We start from the raw sequence: 24,564 nt of genomic DNA on the forward strand, positions 1-24,564 counted from the left end.
AGAGAAACACAAATAGCTAAGGATAAAAACATAAGAAAAGTAGCACCTTCTATTTTGACTGCTTTGTAGTTGAATGACTTATTAGACATCTAGGCCAAATTGCCCTCTAAATATCTAGGTCTGGAAATCAGAATTAGGATAGGGCTGACGAAAAGTTTAGAAGTCATCAGTGGATAGGTATTGGAGCAGAAGAGGTGAACTAAGACCTCCACCCCCTCCCCACCCCCCAACACACACACACATATACACATAGCTGTGGCCTTTTAACTCATTTCCTGGGTAAAGCCCATGATAGAATAGTGACCACATGTTAATAAAAGGAAGAAGAAGGAGAGCCAAGCATTTTTGGGGAGTAGGTATGCTTTTGAGCAGGAGAGAGTGAATTGATATCATTTGATCCCCTAGTTCCAGCATACCTAATGCTCACTCCATCTCATCCTACTCCAATTATATCATTGTATTACTCCGTTCTTTCACTGCTATAAAAACCTGAGACTGCATAATTTACAAAGAAAAGAAGTTTAATTGGTTCATGATTCTGCAGGCTGTGCAGGAAGCACAGAGGCTTCTGCTTCTGGGGAGGCCTCAGGAAGCTTCCAATCATGGTGGAAAGCAAAGGGGGAGAGAGGTGCCTCACGTGGTGGGAGCAGGAGCAAGAGGGAGAGAGAGGTGAGGTGCCACACACTTTGAAACAACCAGATCTCATGAGGACTCATCATCGCGACGACAGCACCAAGGTGGATTGCGTTACACCATAAGAAACCGCCCACATGATCCCATCACCTCCCACCAGGACCCACCTCCAACACTGGGGAATACAATTCTACATGAGATTTGGACGGGGACACAAATACAAACCGTATCAATCAGTCAATAAATTATTTTACTTTTTGGTTTAATCTGGTTATAATTCGTCATTTATAATGGGAAGATTTTGACTAATACAGAGGAATGAGATCATTATTATGCATGAAGACTGCACAGATTAAAAAGTGAAGCTCTCTGCCTTTGGCTCCCTTGTGCCCTGGAACATTACCTGTTACTACCTCTAGATGGCAGCCTCATTCTTCTGTCTTGCCTTATTTAACTAGTTCTTTATTTCACTAGAAGGGTCCAGAGAGCCGTGCATAACTACATTCTCCATCACCTTTCCAGTTAAACACACAGTCCAGTTCTGCTGGCAATAGAGACCCTCACCTTCTTTCATCTCTTCCCTCTTTTCTTTTGTGTCCTCCTGGTCAGTAGGTTCCATCAGGATGGCTCTCTCTGGAGCTGGAAAGAAAGAGTTTCAGGTTTTTCCCGTTTCAAAAAGTAAAGCAGCTTCTAAAATACAGACATTTGTGTTAATATTGTCTGTCTATTATAGCCCAACACTATTTCATTATTTAGTCTATATCTCTGCTTTACACAAAATAACAAAAACAAAAATGACATCTTCTCTTCAAAAGAGAGATTGAAAGGAACAATCCTGTATTACCACAGAATACAAAAAAAAAAAAATCAAAGAAAATTGTATCCTTTCTTTTCCTCCCTTCAAAATATAGAGCTCACAATTATTCTATTTTAGTAGGAAAACAAACATGCAAAGTCTAGAAACCCCTGATTTATAAATGTCTTCACTATTGTGTGAAAATCCTGTGCCGGTTCAAAGACAAACATGAATACAAACATGAAAGCGAAGACGTTTGGAGGGGGCTCTGGGTGTGAGCTGAGAATGGAAATAATCATCCGAGGTTCCAGATGAGAACACAGGTGTTCCATTACAGGAACAGGCAGTGTGACACTAGGACACAGCACATGGGCAGAGATAGAGCTGTAACAATAATTAGCCCAGGTTCAGGGAACACATGTACCATGCCAAGTACCATAGCATATTTTATGCGCCTTGTCTCAATTGATCCTCTCCACAGTCTTATAACCCTAATACCATTATCACCCCTATACTACAAATGAGGGAACTAAACTCACACAAGGTAAGTAAACTATGTAATTTTGTAGTTCACGAAGAAGGACTGACATTCAAACTCAAACTATCCTGCTTCTAACCACAACCTTCTTGTCAAACCCAAATGGAACCAGAAAAAAAGAGGAGAGGTAAAGGTGATTATGAGAGATTTTCAAAAAACTACAGACCCATATCTTCTTAAAAATATTAGTCTCTTCTTTAAGAAAGTATTCTGCCTAGATGTAATAATGAATTAATAGTAGTTTCAACAATTTAAGGACATTGAACAAGAGCCTGACTCCTCTAGATAAAAGTGTAGAACATAGTTTACCTCTAACCACTAGGACAGGTTCCTCATACCTTAATCTGCCTCCTGACTTTGCAGACCCTTGCTCTTCAGAGTGTGGGTAAGGGCCAGCATTGGGAGCTGTTACCAATGCAGAATTACAGCTCTCACCTCAGACCTACTGGGTCGGATTCTGCATTCTAGCAAGATCTGCAGGGAACTTGATCTGCAGGGCACAATGCAGTTTGAGAAGAATCGGTTTAGACCCCTTAGAGCAACCTTTCAGAAAAATAAGTGGATTATTAAAAAATGGCTTTGTTTTTTCCCTGAAAGCCACACATACTTCCAAGATATTGTGTAGCTTGTTGTTAATGACTCTGAGAAAGATTTACTTCAGCTTCTTTAATGGTTGGCAGTCAATGGTTAAAAAAACAAGCTCTAAATCCAAACAGTCTGAATTCAAACCTCAACTCCACCACATATTAAGTGACCTCCAGCAAGTCACTAAACTTAACCCCTCTGTGCCTTAACTTTCTTGTGTGAAATAAACTGCCCTTGGTACATAAGGAGTACATAACGACTTGTTTTTATTATTACTATAGCTTTACAATGATATCATCATTATTTTATTATTCTTATTGTTACCATCATCATCATCATCATCATCATTGCTCTGTTACTTTCTCTTGTTACAAATAGGAAAATTTACATTAGTTGGGAGAATAACAACCTTGATAGGAGGTGTAAATCAATTTTATTTAAAGCCACTGAGTGAAAAAATATAGCTGCTCAGATCTCACAGGACATCATTCTTTTCTTTGAATCTTACAATTTCTATGATTCAACTATGACTTCAGGCAAATGATCCTGGTCTTATCTTTTCTATGACCTCAGCTCCAGCTCCAGAGCTCCAGTCTCCTGCTAGACCCTGTATCTGAATTTTCTGCCATCATCTTACAATCTAGAGATCTAAAACTCAAACAAGCATCTCTCCCGACAGGCCAGCTCCTCTTCCCTATTTCGGGCCATGAAGCTTCATTTTCCCAGTCATGAGGCTGAAGAATTTTGCTCTTTCCTTGTCTCTCCATGGCTCCACCTATGGCCATATAATCGTCAAACTCTCTATTGAAATTCTTAAACCATTTGTGTTTAAGGACCATTTTTTCAAAAACTTTCAAGCCTTCAAAGGCCAATATTTATATAAAAGACAATAAAATGGATCAATAGAAAATGAAACAATAAAAAGTCAAAGAAAGTATAAGACTAAAATTTTTTTATCACATTCAGATATAAAGTAAATTTCAATAAATTCAGTAAGTACAAATACAGGGAAAGAAAAAAATGAGAAAACTGAACTCATTTATAGAAAGTATGCATACAGGTGATCAATATACCTAGTTATTACATTCATAATTTTTGCTTTTCTGCAATTATAAATATTGAGTAAAATAGCAGTTTTACATATGAAACACCTACATGAGTATTTTGAAAGAACATGTTCTTGTAGCTCTTAAAAGATTTAGTGTACTCCTTGATTATTAACTCATCTAATTTATTGGTATCAATGCTGCCTCCAGAAGAGTCTATATATTTAAACTCTTTTTGTGTTGTTTTGCTTAAATAATGCTCATGTTTGAAAAGCAAATCTCACAGGAAATATTTATGTTAAATTTAGAAAATACATGTTAAAGCAGTTTCAGCAAGCTCAGGATATTCTATTTTAACTGTTAGATGATATTAAGAAAGTGATACTGAAGTTTCAAAATTAATCTTCAATCCTCATTAGTATTCAGTTCTAAAAAAAAGTGGTATAAAATTACAGTTAACATATTACATCTGATGAAAGAAATAGATTCTGGTTCTATAAAGTTTTGATGTATAAGTATTCTTTTGATGGAAAATAAAATTTAAATTGGAAACAAATGTGTAAGGTTTTGCTGCTAACTTTTCACAGATGTTTAATACCACAATTACCACCACCACTTATTGCTAATTGTTGAATCATTTACACATGTCATAAGAACTTGTAGAAACTGTTCATCCAAGCATTTAACTTTTATTTTTGTCATTAGTTCATGAAAAACATTCTATATTCTTTCCTTGAATGGAAGTATTAAAATCATTAAAAATATCGAAGATCTCAAACAAGTAAATAAGCATGGCTCATTCATATCCTTAAAAGTCTGAGGTCAAACTGGTTTCAAAACTTGCCATAACAGGACATTTGTGTGGTAGTTGAAATATTTAACAGAGTAGTTCTACTTAAAAACTAGAAAAGGCAGTAACTAGTGTTCAGATCAGCATCCATAATATTACATAATAAAGATGATAGTATTCAAGAAGTAATGCTGTAACCTTATGTAATTCAGTTTTTAATGTCATTAAGAACACTTTAGTTCAACTGCTTTTCTTTTCCATAGTGAGACTTTCTCCATGAAGGAAATAGTGACTTATATTCTAGTACGAGTTCTTTCATCTAGGCAACCAGCATGTTTTCTTGTCATCATAGGTTCAGTATAAAATATATAACTATGCAAAACTTCAGTTTAAGACCATATTTGCTTACAATGTAATCTTTCAGAATTTTAGGTAGCTCAGAGTTAATCACATTTGTTGCCAAAGAGGAAAAAATAAATCTTCATATTTACATCACCATGTGTAAATTACACAAGTACTAGTCAAGTGACAGTGGAAGATGTTTCAGCAGCTTCACTTATTCTATGAATTAATATTTTATACCACATGTCAGCATGTTATGGTATTACTAGAAAGTGATAGCTGAGCAACCATCTTTGCCAAAACTTCACCCAATACTTCCAAGTAAACATCTTTGATCCAATCTTTCACTGATGTCTCAGCAAATGTATATGCTTATACTAATCTAAGCAACCTGTAGTGACATTTAACAAGAAGCCCACAAAGCACTAATACACTTATGTGAAACTTTAAACTTTTTTTTTTTTTTTTTTTTTTTTTTGAGACGGAGTCTTGCTGTCTCTAGGCTGGAGCGCAGTGGCGCGATCTCGGCTCACTGCAAGCTCCGCCTCCCGGGTTCACCCCATTCTCCCGCCTCAGCCTCCCGAGTAGCTGGGACTACAGGCGCCCACCACCACGCCTGGCTACTTTTTTTGCTTGTTTGTATTTTTAGTAGAGACGGGGTTTCATCATGTTATCCAGGATGGTCTCGATCTCCTGACCTCGTGATCCGCCCGCCTCGGCCTCCCAAAGTGCTGGGATTACAGGCTGAGCCACCGCGTCCGGCCAAATGTTAGTGTTTTCATTGCTTCATTTGCCAAAACATTTCCAAAGGGTTGAAATACTATGGTTTAGCTGTTCACAATGGCTATGAAATTAAATTCACTTGAGTAAAACCAATACAAACTCATTTCATCTTTATTTCTTCTGAGTCAATTTTATCATCATTTGTTTTACTACTTGTACTGCCCTCAGAATAGGTGTGTCTATTTCTTGTTAAAAAAAAAATCCAGTTAGGCTTATTTTTCTCTATATAAATTATGGGTAAAGTGAATACAAATTTGAGTTTCCTAATTTACTTAATAAGGTTAAATAAATAAATTTTTAAAACAGGTTCATCTAAAATTAAGATAATTCTAAAAATTAAAAAGCTATAATATAAATTATTCTATTTTTTTTTGGACTGTTATACATTTTGAGGACAAGTAGTGTTGGAAGAAGCATGAGCAAAAGCCCTAATTTGTACCATTTGTTCATTTTTGCAGTGTAAATACTCTCAAGTGGTCAAATTTAAGCTGCCCTTAGCAATCTGTTTGCAAAATCCCTGAATACTTGATAATCAATTATCAAGGGCTGATGTAAGCTGACTCCAGCACACTGCCTTTAGTAAAAAAACTAAGCTTAAAATGTTACATATTATATCTTATCAAAATTTAAAACTATTTAATTCTTTCACTTTGTTAAATAGCCTATAAAAAGATGGAAAGACAAACTCTAGACTGCAACAAAACATTTGTAAACCACATATCCACTAAGAACTAGTGTTTAGGATATATAAATTCAACAGTAAAGAACAAACAACCCAATAGAAAATGGACCAAAGTCTCTGTCAGCGTGTACTGTCTATTCTGCACTTAACTTCCAAATATTATTTTTTCTTTGCAATAAATTGCCCTATGATGCACCTCATTTGCTGTGTGTCTCTTGTTTAAATTCATTTAAACTATGAAGACAAGAACCAAGGTCTCACAACAGCCATCAACATTGTTGGTGATAGGTTGTTTTATTTAAACTTTTATATATTTAGCTATATTTTATCCCCTTTGACAAGCGAATGTCTAATACTAAGAGTGATGTGTTAAAGTTTTCTATTATTATTTTGTTTCTGAACACTTCTTGATAGTTCTGCATCATAAAATTGGCTGTATTTATTGTAATTGGAGTCTTTAGCATTGTGAAGTGTTCATATTTGTCTTAATTTGATGACCTTTGGCCTAAATTCTACTTTGTCTGTTATTGACTAAGGATCAAGGGGCTAAGAATAGCAGAGATAAGCATCACTGGAGGATGAAATTCATATATAACTAATTTATCTTCCCATGTTTCTTCCCTTGCTGTATTACTACAGTTGCCAACAACAACAACAACAACTACAAAATCTGCCACCTACTACTAGGTTGCTTAGGACAGGCCCCTGATCCTCTCTGATATCTACCTTCCACATGTATAAAATGCAGGTATCACTTCTTAGTGTTGTTGTCAAGACTAGCAGCACTGACAGGTAAATTGTGAACTTTTTACATGGTTATATTTGAAAATGGAGTGATACAGGCTTCATTATCAATGATAAGGTGGAAGTTTATTCTAGAAAGAGTACTGTGTTGTCACAATATCCTGGATCAGCCTCCACTGGAAGAGGAACTCACAGAAAATCATCCACCCAGATTGGGCCTAGATTTACTTACATGGCACTTTGATATTCCCTTCATGTGCTCCAGAATTAAACAAAGATATCCCAGACAACCTGCAGGGAATTCATTGAACGTAGAAGAGACACATGGATATATCAGTCACACTCACAGGAGAGTGAGGGAACACCTAGTTGTATTGGCTGCTTCTTTCCTGTCTCAGAGGAGAGACATGGGTAAGAAAAAGACTCAAACAATCGAACCAACCCTTTGTTACAGACTTTGCTATCAATAGGTCTATACAAATCCCATGGATACAGATTCTGTCTCTGTGATTTACCATGACACACAACACACAGAATTATTAAGTAGGTTGATAAAGTGTGTTATGGAAGCACCAATGTCACAAACAAAAAAGAATACAGAAAAGGATTGAACAACATTCCTAACAAGCACAGTCATGGTTAAGAGAGTGAAGACAAGACAGATTCCAGCCCTTTCCTCTTAATCCAGGAAGGCTTTTTAGAGTAGGCAGGGTTTCACAAGCCAATTGACTATATAAACATTTGAGCTAGGTTGGTTCTTGCATTGGTATAAAGAAGTGCCTAAGACGGGGTAATTTATAGAGAAAAGAGGTTTAATCGGCTCACTGGTCTGCAGACAGTGCATGTCTGCCAACCCCTTCCCTTCACTCCTTCTGAGCTCTGTTGCACTCTCAGACACAGCCCTTCATGCTCTCTGGTTCCAGTAGCCTTGACTGCCACTGTCTCTTTCACTTTTCCCTCTTGCTGTCATTTGTAAGTTTTTATTTCTGGAAGGCAGGTATTCTTCTTTTACTGACTTGTATCTCCTAAGATCATTTGGTTTATTTTCCTTCTTGGCCTTCAGGGGCCAAACTGCCTAATTCTCACAGCTGCACCATTTCCTGTGAGTCTCTTGCCTTAGGCTTTACCCCATTTTTCAATGACTCAAGCCTCTTCTAATTGGGCCAGTCCTGTCTCTGGGGCTTCTTTCATCATCTGGGGTGTAATCTAAGTTTTCGCTTCTGTATTACTAAATGTTCCCAGCTCCTCGGCTCCCTCCATCTTCTGTGGCCTCACCATTTGTTCTTTCGTCATTGCTCTGGCTTTACGTGTCACTTCCATCATTCCGTCTCTTGCACAGCTGTTATTCATTTAGCTACTCCCTCACTTCAACTGCTATCATTTCCTCACTGACCCAGTTGTCACCTCGTGGAGAACTAGAGTAGAGCTTCATACGCACATTGGAATTCCTAGGAATTTTGTAGACCGTATCTGTCTCCAAGCTCCTCCATTCACTTTGTTTCTCTACTCTGTTTTCTAGCTGTTTCCATATCAGCGAAATGTCTATTGTCTCTACTGTCCTTATATGAACGTTCCCTCTTTCTAAATGCTATTCATCTTCCTTGAGCTGATTTGAAAAGTGCTACGTTCCCCCAGTGCCATTTCTTGCTTTGGTGATTTAGCTCTTCTCAGCTACACAGCTTGTCAGCTAATCTCACTGACCAGATCTGCATCCCTTCCTCAACACACACTTATTTTGCCCTTAGCTACTTTTTACTCCTCAGTTGCTCACCTATCCCAGATGCTCTTATAGTATGGAAACACATCCATTTCCTGAACTTTTCTTATCTTCTCCACTATTTAATCCACTGTTGTGCTGTCTACCATTTCCACTCTGCTCATTTCTTCAACTTTTCACATATCCTACTAAAATGTTCCTGCAGCTATAATCTTTTGCCCTTGCCAAGTCACTTGAGTTGTCCCGATGTTCCTGATCAATTGTCAGAAACTGTCCTCAAGTGCTTTTAAGAAATTTGTTTCTTCATTGCTCATTATACTAATTGTCTCCTTGTTCCTTTAATTCTTTCAAATTTCTAGTTGATTCTATACTTCAGCCTTTCTCAGACTCTTAAAACTGTTCCCAGCTGTTCCTGCTGACCCCAGTCACAAAGCATATTTACTATCTTGCTCTATTCCCTAAAAAGTGCACTTTCCTGTTGTTTGCATTTTATTGTATTTGTTTTGCTTCTAATTGATGTTTAAATTATGCACATGTTCATTCCCTAAATTGTTCCCATATCCCACATTACTCCCAAATTCAGTAATGATCCCTATCTGGAGTTAGCCAAACTATGGAGATTAAGGGCATAGTCCTTCACAAGACTGCTCTCACTTCTGACACAAATTGAAAGTTCGGAAGTTCCCATAACCACTCTCAGATTCAAAAATTTGCTTGAGAACTCCCTGAAAGCTATTGTATTCATGATTATATTTTATTCAGGAAGAAGATACAGATTAAAACTAGTCAAAGGAAGAAACATAGAGCAGGGGAAGGCAAAGCTTGCTTTGTCCTCTTTCTGTGGAGTCAGCAGACATTACTTTCTGCATCAGTGTGTGACATTACATGTGGAGTAATACCAACCAGGGAGTTTCCACAAGCCTTGGTGTCCACAGTTTTTATGATGGCTTTATAGGAAAAGCATGATTGATTGATTGCTTGATTGCCCACATGGTCAAACTCAGTCTCCAGGTCAACTGGAGCCCTCACCCTAAATCACATTGTTGGTCTTTCTGGTATGAATAGCCCTACCCTAAATTGTCAGGTGTGGCCAGCCATATCCTAAGATCTGTTGTGGCCAGACACTGCTCTAAACAAGGACACTCTGACATAAATTACATCTCAGAAGTCAAGGGCAAAGGCCAAACTCTTTTTTGGAAAAGACCAAGTTCTTTATGACACAATTCCGTATTCTCTTTACTACACAATTCCATATTCTCTGATGTTACCATATCCTATACAGTTTTGGGGTTAATTTAGTACTCGTTTCTTCAGCTCTTTCTTCTCTGTATTTATGCTATTGTTACTCTAGCTTTTTTCACTTTTCTTATTTCTGAGACATTGCCCAAATAATCTCACTTCTTTTTCATGGTTCCCATCTCATCATATACTTTAGTTTTTTTCATCTCCTACATAAAACTGGAATTGGAGTTTGTAAGGAGGTCCCATTTTTTAAATTAAAAAAAGCTACCACTACCTGGCTGGGCACGGTGGCTCACACCTGTAATCCCAGCACTTTGGGAGGCCGAGGTGGGCGGATCACGAGGTCAGGAGTTTTGAGACCTGCCTGGCTAATACGGCACAACCCCATCTCTACTAAAAATACAAAAATTAGCTGGGTGTGGCGGCGTGTGCCTGTAGTCCCAGCTACTCAGGAGGCTGAGGCAGAAGAATCGCTTGAATCCAGGAGGTAGAGGTTGCAGTGAGCCGAGATTGCGCCACTGCACTCCAGCCTGGGCAACAGAGCAAAACTCCATCTCAAATGAATAAATAAATAAATAAATAAATAAATAAATAAATAAATATAAAGCTACCACTATCTTTACCTATATGTTTCTAATCCTCTTGCCATCATCAGGAATGCATCTTTTGTTGGAGTGCTTTTCCTTCAGTATTGTCCCAGGGTTCACAGAGCCTGATTGCTTTCTTTCATGCTTTCTCTTTTTCCCCTCAATCCATCTCCTGCATCAAGGCTTTTATCTCAGGGTCTGTCTCATTTCCCATTATCATTTAAAAAAAAAATGTTTTCCAATGTGGAAAAAAAACTGAAGGATGTTTTTCATAGTTTAAAATTTTGGTCAAATTATAGCAAACCCATTAAACAGCAATGTCATTAGTAGCAAAGAACCAGCTGAGATGGGTGGTATAATAACACCCATCTCTTAAAGTTAACAAGACATTTCATTTTTATTGTATCAATGCATCATGGATTTTTCCAGCAAAGCATTTTGATTTATATTATTTATTTGTATCCAAAATGGAAGCATTATCTTGCCCTGCTTAATAATTTAAAATATCATGCATTATGTTAAGGCAAGTTAAAAAGTCCTACTAAATTTTAATAATTTTTCTTTAAGATGGTTTTCTTTAAGGTTTTCTATATCAAAGATGAAACACTCAGTAAAACATGTACATTTATAGAAATGTTAGGGAACTTCCATGCACCTGTGTGAGTTCAATAGGTACAAAGACAAAAAACTACTTTAATGAAAAATCATGAGAAAAATTAACACATATAAATATAGCATGTAAAACATCTATCACGAACCTTTTTATAAATATTGCATTTTTAAACTACCAATTCCCTCTTAAATGAAATATAATAATTATATGATTAACATTTTCAAAATAAACTATTAAAATACCTGGCATATATTAAGTGATTAATTATAATCCTTTGACTTTCATTGTATGTTTTTACACCAGTTTGTTAAAACTTATTGTTTTTTACTGCAATATACAACCATTGAGTATATAAATGCAAAATCTCTGGGAAATTTATTTTCTAAATACACTAACCAAAGCTTCATAATTCCTAGACAATTCTTCTTCATATGATATGATTTTTATTGTTACATATTGTGCTTTATTATGCAATATTTATTTCAGCCAGAAATATCTCATTTTTGAATTAAACAATTTTTATAGAATTATATTGCAAATATAAAATTTAAAAGTTGTTCTACTACACTGAAAATAATCCATCTTTAAATATTCTGATTAACACAAATGTCATGAGTTCTCTCACTACTAATTTGCTCCACTTTCTTCTGGAGGAGAGTTTGTGTTTATTTTGTGAGGTCTCTAGCTAGCATGTTGCAGAAGAGCCGTGGGCTTTGGTTTCTGCAGACTGACAAGCTTGCACTTCTCTGGTCTTTGGGAGTTTTGGGAAATGATGATAAGATCTCACCCCCACACCAGTATCCTGGGTCATAAGCCTGAATCTGGAAAGACAACATATAACAGCAAAGATACGTCTCTACAGATAAATTCAGGTAGCTCTGTATCCTTATCCAGCATCTAATTCTGTCCAGGTCCCAAATACCAACTCTCATATGTAACACCCCCTTCTCTCCAGTTCGGTCCAACCACTCTTCAAAATCCCCTTAATCCTACTTTCACACACTCCTCCAGGGACAATGTAAGTCTTTCAGGCACGAAGTGCATGATCTGTCCCATCTTTGATTGTGGATTATGACTGTGACCAACCCCATTATCTCTATTCAGAATTTGGAGTAATCAATCAGTATGTGGAAGAGATATCTGCATTCCTGTGTTCACTGCAGCATTATTCACAATAAAAGTGGTATGTACACACAATGTAATAACATTCAGTCTTAAAAATATAAAGAAATTCTGTCATTTGAGACAATATGAAGGAACGTGGAGAACATCATGTTAACTGAAAGAAGTCAGGCACACAAAGGTAAATATTACATGATCTCACTCGTATGTGGAATCTTCAAAAGTAAAACTCATACAAGCAGAGAGAAGAATGGTAGCTACCAAAGGCTAAAGAGGAGAGGAATTGAAAAGATGTCGGTCAAAAGACACAAAGTACAGTTAGACAGGAGGAGTAAGCTCAAGAGATCTGTTGTACATCATGATGACTGTAGTTAATAACGATGATGACTGTAGTTAATAACGATATATTGCATACTTGAAAATTGCTAAAAGAGAGACTTTTAAGTGTTCTCATCACAAGTAAATGATAAGTAGGTGAAGTGGTGCATATACTAATTAGCTTGACTTAGCCACTCTACAATGTATACATATTTCAAAACATCATATTGTATAATATGAATCTACACAATTTTTATTTGTCAATTAAAAAATAGGAAGAAGGGAACAAAGAGTGAGAATGCTTTAAGAAGAAGCCACTGTCTACACGCTCTGCCAAATACCCACATGGATTGACTCTTCCAAACAGGAACATGGAAGCTCCTGATGTCATCAGTCATCTTAACCTGGCAACCAGGGCAGTTGGAAGGAAAACATGGAGGGATGGCTCACATTTCCTGGAGATCAGAGTTAAACAAAATCCCATGACACTGATGCAACCTTTTCTAATCCTCCAACACCATCTTTAATAACTCACAGACATTTTTTAATCCTTTCCCCACAAATGCCACATTCTCTCCATTTAAAACACAAAATATTTTGGAGCCCTATCTACTCCTTTCCATTCTCATTTCAGACCTCAGAATGTTGAGAGGACATTTGACAAGGAATTGACAAGGCTGACATGGAAACTTAGGGTAAAAAGAAATGGTAAGACCTCACAAGAGGGAGACAAGTATATAAAAGGACTCCAGGTACATTGTCTTATTGAATGAAAACTTTGCCCCAAATACTATGTTTTGCAAAGCTGTTTTCCTTGCCATTTACTAAAATTTATGTGCATAGCCCTGTATTAGAGAAAATTATACGTTAGTCCAAACTGCACCATTTTGTAAGTCCCCCCTCCATTTTGCAGACCTTGGTCAGACTCAAACATTCCATGGGGGTTCAGGCCATGAGAAACATCCTGCCTAGCCACCTGAGCCCAAAGCACAGGAACATCCTTATCATACCCTGCTGGGCAAAGACCCAACTAAAGGACCATCCCTATTATATCCTGCTGGGCAAAGGTCCAAGGAATATCCTAACCATATCCCACCAGAAAAAGGGCCAACCCATCAGATCATATAATCATCTTATCAATATTTTCATAGGCAGCAAGCCATACTGCCCAGACCCATTCTACCCAGGCCTATAAATTACCCCAGCCTGTAAGCAGCAGTGGACTCTGACATTAAGCTGGTCCCCAACTTCCATAGGTTGCACCGGCAATAAACCTGCATTGCTGTAGAACCACCAATTCTCCCTCTGTGTGTCTTTCTTTAACTCTTGCCTTCCCTTCAAAACCTAACAATATATACAACTCTATTCTCAGGATCTTAAAGTCTAAGACATGTTTTGGGATTAAAGAGAAACCCCTTTGAGATGCTAATAAAAAGACAGAAAATTATACATACGTTCACATATACTTCATATTGTGCATAAAATTTAAGGGAATCTGTAGTTACTCTAGTGACTGTCTTTCAATTATAACTCAGAAACTTCAGATATAACATTTCTAGATATATAGATACTTTGATCCAGAAATTTCACTACCATTGATGTTATCTAGTATAATATCACCTATAAAAAAGACTCATAGGAAAAAATTTCTATTTCAAGGTGGAATATGATGCTTTGGTGCAGGTGGGAGAGAATGCCATGAGAGGACACATTTTTTAAAAGGGAAAGTCACCATCACAGAATGTATCACCATATCCGGGGAAGCTTCTACTGACACGCCTAACTTGTCATTCTAACAATCTTAAATACGTTCAGCTTTCCATGGAGTCTTTTAAGTCCTGATTGTGATCCACTGCTTGAACTTTGGCAATAACACATCTAACATTTCCACCTGTACCAAAATTTTATTTTGTATTTTTCTCACTTAGAAGTTACTAATAAAACATTGTCAAAGCTAAACGAAGCTTGACACTATTCAAGTGGTCAGAATAAATTTTATCAATACTACTGTTGCTACAGGGAAACAGCCCAATGTAAACCAAACTCAACTTTGATTTGTGCAGAAGTGACTGAGTGTTTTAAGAAGAGGACGAGGAATCGAGAGTAGAGAATAGTAGGGGCTTGAGCAGTCAAGAAGGTCAAAGTTCACAAAGATCAGGGCAAGAGGAGTTAGTTAATGTGGCCAGGCCAGCTGGGTTTGTTAACTGGTGCTTATTGCAAGAAGAAACAAACTTCTTTTTTTATGACAGGAGCAGACATGCAAGATACAGTGAGGCTCCCACTTAAGTAAGGTCCTTATCCTCTCAAGGGGACTGAGAACAAGATGAAGTGGTATCTCCCTGAAGGCTTGCAGTTCAAAGAGACAGTGCTCAGGTCCTTGAGGAAACAGTTTTGACTTTATATTTTAAAGGGAAGAGAAAGGATTTGTAATTGCAAGCTTTCTAAAGTAAGTGCTTTAAGAGGGGTTTTAGGGGTCTATCGGTCCATCACCAGGTTTTGGTTGGAACAAAGTAAATTCTCCCAGCAGTGTTAAGTTTTTGTAGGCTAGCATTTTATGTAAGGCTGGAGTCATCGTAGGGACGTGACCTTGAGCTTTTGGAAACTATGCTAGGGTTTGTTCAGAACTCTTAGTACATTTTGGTAAATACGGGAAGGAATAAACAAAATCTTGGGTGTTAAGAGCCTGCAGTTTCTCGAGGCCTAGGTGAGAAGAGGACTCAAAGGAGCCTGGCTAGGTTTGGTCTAGGAGGAGCCTTTGTCACTACAGAAATACCTCGTTTTGCTGCATTGCATTTTATTGCGCTTTGCAGATATCGTGCTTTTTATACATTGAAGGTTTGTGGCAATCCTGTGTCAAAGAAGTCTATTGGCACCATTTTTCCAATAGAATGTGTTCATTTTGTGTCTCTGTTTCACATTTTGGTAATTTTCACAAAATTTCAAACTTTTTCATTATTATTATATCTGGTATGGTAATAGTGATCTTTGATATTACTATTGTATTGTTTTGGGGTGCCACGAACCATGACATATAAGATAGTGAACTTAATTGGCAAAAGGGTATTGTTCTGACTGCCCCACTGAGTAGCTGTTCTCCCATCACTCTCCCTCTCCCTGGGTCTCCGTATTCCCTGAGACAGAACAAGATTAAAATTAGTCCAGCTGAAAAACCCTACAATGGCTTCTAAGTGTTCAAGTGAAGAGAAGAGTTGCACATCTCTCATTTTATTTTATTTATTTTATTTTATTATTATTTTTTTTATTGAGATGGAGTTTCGCTGTCTCCCAGGTTGGGGTGCAGTGGTGCTATCTTGGCTCACTGTAAACTCTGCCTCCCGGGTTCACGCCATTCTCCTGCCTCAGCCTCCTGAGTAGCTGGGACTATAGGTGTGTGCCACCGTGCCTGGCTAATTTTTTGTATTTTTAGTAGAGACAGGGTTTCACCATGTTAGCCAGGATGGTCTCGAGCTCCTGACCTCGTGATTCACCCGCCTCAGCCTCCCAAAGTGCTGGGATTACAGGTGTGAGCCACGGCACCCGGCTGCATATCTCTCATTTTAAATCAAAAGCTAGAAATGATTAAACTTAATATGCTTGGAAGGCACATCAAAAGCTAAAACAGGCCAAAAGCAAGGCCTCCTGCAACAAATAGCCCAAGTTGTGGATCCAAAGAAAAAGTTCTTGAAGGAAATTAAAAGTGCTACTCCAATGAACACATGGAAAAGAAAACAAAACAGGCTCATTGCTGATATACAGTTTGAGTGGTCTGAACAGAAAATCAAACCAGCCACAAAATTTCCTTACGCCAAAGCCTAGTCCAGAGCAGGTCCCTAATTCTCTTTAACTCTGTAAAGGATGAGAGAGGTGGAAAGCTGCAGAAGAAAAGTTAGAAACCAGCAGAGGGTATTCATTAAGGAAATAAGTCGTTTCCATAGCATAAAAATGCAAAATGAAGTGTTGATGAAGAAGTTACAACCAGTTATCCCAAAGATTTGCCTTAGATAATTGATGAAGGTGGCTGCACTACACAACAAATTTGTAATGTGTACAAAACAGTCCTCTATTGGGAGAAATGCTACCTAGGACTTTTATAGCTAGAGAGTGGAAGTCAGCGCCTGGCTTCAAAGCTTCAAAGGCCAGCTTGACTCCCCTGTTAAAGGAGAACGCAGCTGGTGACTTTAAGTTGAAGCCAGTGCTCATTGACTATCCTGAAAATCCTACTGCCCTTAAGAATTGTTAAGTCTACTCCATCTTTGTTCTATAAATGGAACAACAAAGTCTAGACGACAGCTCATCTGTTTACCACATAGTTTACTGAAAATTTTAAGCCCACTGTTGAGAACTACTGCTTAGAAATAATGATTCCTTTCAAACTGTTGCTGCTCATTGACAATGCATTTAGTCACTCAAGTGCTCTGATGGAAATGTACAAGAATAATGATGTTGTTTTCATGCCCGCTGACACAACATCCATTCTGCTGACCGTGAATCAAGGACTAATTTTGACTTTCAAGTCTTATTATTTACGAAAAACATTTCATAAGAATATAGCTGCCATAGATGGTGATTCCTCTGATGGCAAAGTAAATAGAAAATATTATGCAAAGGATTCACCATCCTAGATGCCATTAAGAACATTTGTGATTCATGAGAGGAGGTCAAAAGAACATTAGCAAGAGTTTAGAAGGTGAATAAAACTGTCATGGACAATTCTGAGGGGTTCAAGACCAGTAGAGGAAGTCGCTGCAGATGTGGTGGAAATAGCAAGAAAACTAGAATTAGATTGGAGCCTGAAGATGTGCCTCAATTGTTGTAATCTCATGATTAAACTTCAATGGATGATGAGTTTTTTCTTATTAATGAGTAAAGGAAATGGTTTCTTGAGATAAAATCTACTGCTGATGAAGATATTGTAAACACTGTTGAAAATACAATAAAAAATTGAGAATATCACCTAAACTTAGTTGATAAAACAGTGACAGTTTGAGAGGATTGACAATTTTGAAAGTTCTTTGGGTAAAGTTCTATCAAAAATCACTACATGCTACAGAGAAATCTTTCTTGAAAGAAAGAGTCAATTGATGTGGCAAACTTTACTGTTGTCTTATTTTTTAAACCTTCTACAGCTACCCCAACCATCATCAACCACCACTCTGATCAGTAAGCAGCGATCAACATCAGATCCTCCACCAGCAAAAAAACAACTTGTTAAAGGCTCAAATAACTGCTAGCATTTTTTAGCAATAAAGATTTTTAAATTAAATTATGTCTACTGTTTTTAGACATAATACTATTGTACATTTAATAGACTAGAGTACAGTGTAAACATAATTTTTATATCTACTGGGAGACCAAAAAAAATCTGTGTGGCTTGCTTTATTGCAATAATCACTTTATTTTTGTGCTCTGGTAATGATCCTGCAACATCTGCAAAGTATGCCTGTATATCAGACATGAGTAAAGGAAAGTCTTTTGAATCCACAATACACTGACTGAGTTTAACCTGGGTATAACCACAGGTTTTCAGAGTTGGCTGAGGACTCAGAGACCATCTAAATCATCTCCGATTTCTTTCACAGTATTCCTACTAGACCAGCATCTACAGGATTTTCCACAAAAAGGAAACACACCTCATGATGAAGCATGAACGTTGCTATAGAGATCTGATTGATAGGCAGCTCTGCTTACCTTAAATCCACAGCTACATTTGTGATGCTTTCAACCTTCAGAGCCTTTCACGACAGAACAGGTTTTTACTCTCTCTCCCAGTTAGTCATATAAAATCCATATTCCTACTTCTACTTAATGCATTCTCAAATTGTCCTTCTCCATTAAAAAAAGAAAACCCTCAAGTTACTAGAGTCATTTCTAATGACCTGTCTTTTTTTTTTTTTTTTTTTTTTTTTAATTTCTTTCTACCCTGGGCCATTTGATCTGGACATGCTACATTTAGGCAGTATCCATGTTTTAAGTAAGTAGATACAACCTTAATTAATAAAGTCTTTTGATTAGCTGATAAATCTGTTTATAGACTATGTCTGGGCACTGCTAGGACTGGTGTATTCCTTGTATTGATGCAGTGGTGGTAGCAGCTAAGGGGGAGTAGGCAGTAATTTTCCCTCAGCCCTAAGGCATACATTTATCCTTTGGCCTTCTCTCCTAACAGCAGCTCTGCAAAGGGGTCTCTGCATGCTCAGATAATAATTATTTCAACTTAAACATTATTATGAGTCATTAGGGGGGAAGTGAAAGAAAATGTGTTAAACATCTTAGTTTCTTCTTATTATTGAAGTTAAATTCAATAAAAAAGGGTTAAATTATTTTAAGTTCCAGTGAGGTAAGTTTACTTATTATTTTTTTTAATCCACTAAAGTAAAAGACATGATTTCTCCCGAATGCTGGATGAATTGTGAGTTACTCTACAATTTGGCTAATGCTGTAGAATCTTAGGGCTACTTAGTAATTTAGCAATTATGTATTGCATAGTTCCTACTCTGGGCAATGCATTGTGTGAGGTGCTAGATAGGCAAATTAAAAACAGGCAAGAGCTCGGTCTTGTGGAAGCTAAATTCAAGTGGTGAAATACAAATAATATATAAATAAATAAATAGGCGATGTCATATAGTCAGTATGTCAGTAATGAATGCTGTTGTATAAATGAATTAAAAGTCATAAGATAAAAAGTGAGGCATATAATAGGAATTGAATAAATAGACGTTGAATGGAAGTTTGAGACTATAAACTCCTGGACAGAGACTCCACTTGAAATCACTGGAAGGAATACTTGCAATAAAAAATAAGAGAGAAACGAGGAAAAAGAAAAGGTGATTTAAGAAAGAAACTAGATGGAAGAATTTTTCAACTCAATGCCATGTAGAATTCAGTATAAGACATTTTGCCTAGTTAGAGAAGATACAGGCTACAACTTGCTTGATTTCCAAATTGAATGTTTTAAGGAAAAAAACAGTCATTTTATATAATGCTGGAATTGAAGAAAACAGAATCCTTTAATGTGTTAACCACCCCAGCTATTCCTTCTACACTACCTGAGCTTTTTGCACTCCCAGACTGGCTCCTTCTCATAATTAAGGTGTCATTCAAATATCACCTTCTTTGAAAAGTATACCCTAGTCACCCAATCCAATTCATCCCCCATTTCCATGTTATCTCCTATCTCAATATCATGATACATATTTTTAAAGATACTTGTCAGGATCTGAAATCATCTTATTATATTTCTTGATTTTTTTTTCTTACCCTACAAGAAAGTAAGCTTCATGAAGTAGGGATCCTGTGTGTCTTTTTCCACTCTGTATCTCTAGTGTGGGGAACACTGCCTGGAACAGAGAAGGGAAATAGTAAAATTGATTATTACTTGGTGTTTCATTTTTATTAAGCAAACTTGTATTAGTATGTCAGCATAAGGAGGACTTACAAGACTTCGTACTATAAGCGGAAATATTAAGAGATCTAATCATCTGGAGAAAAAAAGACCTTGACAGTGCACTCTAGAACTGCCTTTGCAGGTCTGAAGGGCTATACTTGAAAAGAGGGTGCAGACTTGTTCTGTTGGGCTCCATTGTTGAGAACTAGAATGTTGGAGGCCACATCCAGTGGAGTTCTGTTCAATGTGATAAAGAACTTCTGAGCAGTCGAAGAAGACCAAAAATTCAATGACCTTCTTTGGTGACGAGTCTGGAAAATTGGAGTAAATCCTTATTTTTTTTAATGTTCAAGAAAACATTGGCACCCTTTAGACGTTAGTAAGTGTTCCATAACATGATAAATAAACTGTAGCCAGTTAAGGTTTGGAAAAATTGAGTTGAATAAAGTGAAAACTTTCCATATTGCAAAAAAAATGTAATTGAACCTTTAATGACATAAAATGTATTGTGAATTCCTCAGAAAGAAATGGAGTACCCAGAGTTTCCCATGTCTGGGTGAACAGGGAATCTTATTTTCAAGAAACACTTATTAACGTTTTATGAGATACCAGGGTCTTGAAGATCAAAAGTCTATAGTTCTCCACATGTGAAAATATGCATATTGAGGGTCTGGAGGTAGAACGTCATGGACTGAATTTTGTCTCCTCAAAATGTATATATTGATCTCTGATTGCAAAAAAAAAAGCAAAAAAAAGAAAAACTTCATCTGAATTACATTTAAAGAAGTTGAGTTTAATTGAGAAATGAATGATTTGCAAATTGGCAGCCTCCCCAGCAACAGTAGGCTCTGAGACTCTGGCGCAGCCATGTGATGGAAGAAAATTTACAGACAGAAGAAGTAAAGTGATGTACAGAAAATGACAGTGAGGTGCATAAACAGCTGGATTGGTGATGGCTCAGCCTTTGCCTTATTTGAACACAATTCGAACAGTTGGCTATATTTGATTGGCCAAAACTCAGTGATTGGCACAAGTGTAGGCTATGGTCTGTTTACACCTCCACTTGTTATAGTTCATAATGTACAGAGAAACCTTTAGACTGAACTTAAATGTAGGGAGGCACTTTAGACTAAACTTGATTTAACATCTCCAATGTGACTATATTTTGAAATACGGCCTTTAGGATAGTAATAAAGGTCAAATGAGGTCATAAGAGAGGCACTCTAATCCAACAGAACTGGCGTTCTTATAAGAAAAGGAAGAGACATCAGGGGCATGTACACAGAGAAAAGAAAAAGACCAGATGAGGACACAGTGAGAAGACAGATTGCAAGCTACAGGGAGAGGCCTCGGGAGAAACCAGACCTGCTGGCATTTTGATTTTGGATTCTAGAAGTGAAAACATTTCTGCTGTTTAAGCTCCTCAGTTGGTGATATTTTGTTACAGCATCCCTAAAGACTAGTACATTTCCTGTTGTTGGCTAACTCTGAGGTTACAGGTATTTTTTCAGCACTGAGCACAGGAAACATGATTATTTATTTACTTTTAAATGTTTAATTTTATTTTTTAATTGACAGATAACATTACATATTTTTATCTTATACAATCTAATGTTTTGAAGTGCATTTACACTGAAGAATGGTTAAACCTAGCTAACAAATGCATTACCACTAATAGTTATCATTTTTGTGGTAAGAGCATATAACATCCACTTTCTTGGCATTTTTTCAGAATAAAAATGAATATATCATCAACTCTAGTCACCCTGCTGTATAATAGTTCTGCTGAAATGTATTTCTCCTATCTAACTGTAATTATGTCTCCTTTGACCAATGTCACCCCATCTCCACCTTCTTCCCAGTAACTCTAGCCTCTCGTATAGGCAATGTCCTACACTTGCTTCCCTGGCCTTCTCCCAAGCAGGTATCTCTCTCTCCAAGCTGTGCTGCCTGGGGTTAGAGGAGGGGGTTGTGGGTAATATAAAACTGTCTTTTCTACCCTCTTCAATATGCATTTTCTTATTATTATTTTTATAGTAGGTACTCTTACCTGGTTTATTTAGCTCTTGTGAAGATTTTTTCCTGTATGGGTAATTGCTACAAATCAATTTTTCTGTTAAGGGACAATCACTGGAGAATCCTACTCTGCCATCACACTCCACTCCTTCCTAGTAAACGTTATTTTTACCAATTGGAGCTGGGAGCTGTGTGTGTGTGTGCGCATATATGTGTGTAAACAGTCTTCATCCAGATACTATGAGGTCCCCTAGAAGCAACATAAATTAAGAAAAAAAAAAATAGTTGTTACTGTTCATCCAAATCACCTTGTTCCACGATTGGAGCTATTTAGCCTCAATGGCCCAAAAAGAAGTGAAGGCATTCAAAACATAAGTGTTAACTCCCTGCTCCCATGAGATGCAGGGAACAAAGTCTTGCCAGACACAAAGTCAAAATGCAAATATCCAGATTCGTAGGTCACTGTGCCCTCAGTGGTCACAAGGGCATGATCATAATTGGGGTTATCTTGAAAAATAAAAAAGAAAAGAGTTGGGATGTGAAGGGGCCATACAGGGAGAGAAGAAGAGACAAAGCTAAGCCAGTGATTTTTAAACTGTCAAAAGATCCCTTGAGAGTTTTAGGTGGTTTGTTTGCTGGATGTCAAGAAGAAAGGCACCCTGGTGGGGGTGGGTGAGAGGTGCTGGTGAAGCAATGAGGAGGGAAAACCAGAATCAATTAATAAAGTTCCACCCTCTCCTTCCCACCTAGCCTCACTCCTCAGCCTTATTGATTGTATAAATTAGTGTACCATGGATGGCTCTTTAACTCGAAAATGTGAACTACCAATCTAGACTAATCTTACTAGATTTAGAGGAAGTAGAGAGCTCACATTGGAGAAGGGATTGTCACAACATTGCTCCCTAGATAGATAGATGGGGATGGGAGACAGGATAGGAACCCTTGACTCCTGGCTCTCAGTCCTCCCCTCTCTCCACTGGAATGAACCCTCTTTCCAGATGATCCTCACAGATGAAAATGTCACACACTCTGCCCCAGTGTTCAGCTCCCTCTGCCACTCATTCAAAACTTAGCTGTTCTTCCTGACTGCTCTGATTCTGTCAGTTACACTCCTATTATTTCAGTGTCCAATGAGTCTACAAATCTACCTTTTAGGTTTAGATTTAAAGGTAATACACCAGAGCAATTAAAAAGCATCTTTAAGCTCTTTACCTTAAACTAGTCATATCTCTTAAGATCCCACTATTGAAGCTAAATAGCAGGGAGAATAGCCATCCCTATTTCCTAAGATTGTTTTAAGTATGAAATGATGGTGCAGTGCAGTTCTAGCACTTCATAAGTGCTGAATATATGGTTCATTTTCTTATTATAACAGTCCATCCTTAGAGCCACTATTCTATACCTGGATTCCTGCACAGCTACAGTGCTGGCTTCCCTATTTCCCTCCAGCTAACTAACCCAAAAACTCTTCATACAGGCCTTTCTCCCATTTAATTCCCTCACCCTTCTCTAACCCTCTAATGAGTTATCCCACTCTTCCTTGTGGCACCCCGAATCTATAAGGGAATAAATCCCCAATACTCTCAATTTTTTATATTAATTTTTATGCTTTGCTTCAAAACCTTTTCCCATTTGCCCTGGGAATACTCACTGGTAGCACTTGTGGCTGCAGCATTTATCCCAAGAAGAAGGAGGTGACAATGCTGTCAACATTCCACAATTGTCTTAGTCCATTCTCACAATGCTATAAAGAACTACCTGATACTGGGTAATTTATGAAGAAAAGACGTTTAATTGACTCACAGTTATGCAAGCTTAACAGGAAGCATGACTGGGAGGCCTCAGAAAACTTACAATCATGGCGGAAGGCAAAGGGGAAGCAAGTACCTTCTTCTAATGGTGGCCAGAGAGAGGAAAAGGGGGAAGTGCCATACACTTTTAAACCATCAGATCTCATGGGAACTCACTCACTATCAAGAGAACAGCAAGGGAAAATCTGCCCCCCATGATCCAATCACCTCCTACCAGGCCCCTCCTCCAACACATGGGAATTAATTCGAGATGAAATTTGGGTGGGGACACAGAGCCAAACCATATCAACCATGATACTGTGATTGAAGTAGACAACAGAAATGGAAAGAAAACTAAGGAGCCATGTGTCATTGTGGATTCTAACAAGAATATGGGAGCAGTGGATTTGGCTGATCAGATGCTCACTTCTTAACCAACTGAGATCAAATGTTTAGTGTAAGAAATTCTTTCACTACGTTCTAAAAATTACAGTGCTGGACTCCTACATCCTGTTCAAGAAGGACAATCCTGAGCACGCAATTAGCCATGTAAACTTCAGACTGACATCGATTGAGAGAATGCGGAAAAACATCACAGACCATAGCTGCAAAGTCTTTAAGGACGTCCATGCTCTGATGATGTTACTCCTCCTTGCCTGTCTGGAAGACATTTCCCCAAGAGCATACCACCAATTCCACCATCAGCGGGGTGGAATCCAACTGGTCACTGCAAAGTTTGCTGCTCACACAATGACAAGCATAGCAAGATCTGGAGAGAAATGGAATATTTTTGTGCATAATATGATGTTCTGCTTTGTGTTGTTCTGTGCTTTGAA

The 24,564-nt window shown here is 37.6% G+C and overlaps 1 long non-coding RNA gene across 3 annotated transcripts in view; it reads right to left on the reverse strand.

Annotated features, from left to right (window-relative positions):
* Positions 1 to 500: 500 nt before the first annotated feature.
* LOC106998993 (uncharacterized) overlaps positions 501 to 24,564 on the reverse strand; it is a 95,952-nt gene continuing 71,888 nt past the window's right edge. For 2 of the 3 annotated variants that reach the window (XR_013418203.1, XR_013418202.1), the window contains 2 exons: positions 19,796 to 19,875; positions 501 to 1,272 (listed from right to left, as the gene is read on the reverse strand). This is a non-coding gene — a long non-coding RNA (uncharacterized LOC106998993). The remainder of the gene's footprint in view (positions 1,273 to 19,795; positions 19,876 to 24,564) is intronic. The other variant, XR_013418204.1, reaches the window with a different exon arrangement.

This window comes from Macaca mulatta, chromosome 6, assembly GCF_049350105.2.
Source record: "Macaca mulatta isolate MMU2019108-1 chromosome 6, T2T-MMU8v2.0, whole genome shotgun sequence".
Lineage (NCBI taxonomy): Eukaryota > Metazoa > Chordata > Mammalia > Primates > Cercopithecidae > Macaca > Macaca mulatta.